Genomic DNA, 2,474 nt, shown 5'->3' on the forward strand with positions numbered 1-2,474 from the left:
CACCACGTTTCTACTGTTGTTTTGACACTTGACAGATCACAAAAGTATCGAGGTATCGAAAATTTTTTAATATCGCAATGTTAGTCGGTACTCGGTACCGCCTGTGATCGATATAAATCAATTACGAAAGTGCTATTGCACTAGGTTTACAAGCGACACCCCTTTTAAAAGACGAAAACCGAATTTCGGAAACCGTTTTTGCTGTCGTGTTTACATTTAAAGATCTGAAGCGGATTTGCTAGCCCAGTTAAATATGGCGTCTGGAAAACAGCTGATCCAGTTGTGATGTGGTCAATACAACTGTTACTTCTCTTCACTTAAATGTAATAGGTAGACACTTTCATGCTCAGTCTAATAGTTCTGCTTCTCCTTCACTGCACAAGAAGTCCATATTAACCTAATATTCTAAAATAAGACGTAACTTGACAATCCAAGCACGTTTCAAAACCAGTTGCATTTACATGGGAGTGAAAATCAATTGCGGGTGTTTACATAACCACCCAGAAACGGTAAAGGAAAATCGGTTTACTAAATCCGGCTTTGGAATCCCCATATAAACAAGGTGATTCCGATATAATTTAACCCTTCTACCTCCAGCGGGGATAATGAAATTAACCATTTACCATTTTTCGCTTATATTTATACTTTGAAGAGTGCTTAGGGGTTGTGTTGTGTTGGGGGAGGAGACCAAACTTCGATGTCATCGGATTAGGGAAGGAAGTCGGCCGTGCCCTTTTCAAAGGAACCGTCCCGGCATTTGCCTGAAGAGATTTAGGGAAATCACGGAAAACCTAAATCAGGATGGCCGGACGCAGGATTGAACCGTCGTCCTTCCGAATGTCAATAGTGCTTAAATTAGATTAATACTTGCTGCAGAGATCATGTACACGACACTTCGTAATCATGTGAAACGTGTCAGTTTAACAAAAGGGTTCTTTTACATGACGTAATTCAAGTATTTATATAATTGCAAGATAACTAATTTATTTCTAAAAATTCATCTGTTGGGCAAAAGATGTTATCATTCAGATATTCTTGTAATTTGTTTTAACATGCTATCTGTCAGAGTTTTGAAATTTGAAGTTATTTGGTAAGTGTCCAAAGACTCTTCTGGCAGCATAGTTCGCCCCTTTCTGTACCAAAGTTAGATTTAACTCACGACACTGAAGATCAGCCCTTCTCCTAGTGTTCTAGCTGTGCAAATTGCTATTGGGATGGGTTACTGATAACATATTTCGTAAGTGAATGTATAGGGTGATTCAGATGTCCCTCCCGATGTCTCTGTATACAAGCCGCAGTGTTATACCCGGCCTTCAAAAACCACAAATGAGATTTTCATATTCTCTCGTTAGGTACGCGCCAACTATTAAGTTCTACAGAAAAAAATGAACAGTACTTTTTTCGTAGAAATTTTAATGTAGTTAAATTTGGACTGGGATACTTCTCCGCCGAAGGACGCAGTTTTCAAGTTATTCAAGACAAACGTGGAAAAGTAGCCGTCTTCCTCTGCACATTGTTCTGCACTGCTACAGAAGAACTTGATTCTTCGTCATCTTGTACTGTTCTTATTGCTTGCTTTTCTACAGACAGACTACACCTTCCCAGCATTTCCTGTCCAGTTCTCTTATGTAGGTAGACAAAATTACTTTGTAGGATTTGGGTAAATTTGTAGGATTTGCGTAACGAACACGATATTCGTGACGTGTAATGACTGTCAACGTTGCCGATTCACATACACGGTATTTATTTATACACATTATACGGACAGATACAACTTAAACACACTGCCCAAGGTACAGAGTTTCTATTTTTTCAGCAATATTCTTGGGGGCGGAAGTTCATAGAGATTGTGGGCTGTTCGTGACGTCGGTACTGGCTGAGTAGGTGGTACTGGCGGTGTCATCGTCAGGTCGTCCATCGGTGACTGCACGTGATCCTGTGGTGGGGGGTATAGGCTGATCCTGTGTCCGGTTTTCCGTATTGTAGTCTGGGACTGACACATACAGGATGCCGTCCTTGGATAGCGTAGATAATAATGCAATTACATCAACTGACTATGGTATCGGCTCGGAGTGGTAGAATGATCACAACACTGTGCTGTTACCGACCTGTCGGTTTTCGTACGTGGCAAATACCACGATCGTCGTGTCATGTAGAGACACTGTGATATCTTCTGGAAGGTAATGTTTGACATCGACTGTGACGGAAAAGGGGGTTGTGTCGTGGCGTGAGGTCAAAGGGGCGGAATTGTTCCCCGGTGTCTCCAGCAAAGTCCATGCTGGCTTCAGTCTATTGACGGACATGGTAGTGGGTTTGCCGGCTAGCATAATTTAGAATGTGTTGGGTCCCCGTCTTAGTACCTTACAAGGTCCACTATACGCTGGGTGCAGTGCTGGCTCAATGGTGTCTGTGCATGGCATTACATGAGTGCAAATCTGTAGGTCTTTGTGCACAAATACAGTGGGTGTTGTGTG

Source organism: Schistocerca nitens, chromosome 4 (assembly GCF_023898315.1).
Source record: "Schistocerca nitens isolate TAMUIC-IGC-003100 chromosome 4, iqSchNite1.1, whole genome shotgun sequence".
Taxonomy (NCBI): domain Eukaryota; kingdom Metazoa; phylum Arthropoda; class Insecta; order Orthoptera; family Acrididae; genus Schistocerca; species Schistocerca nitens.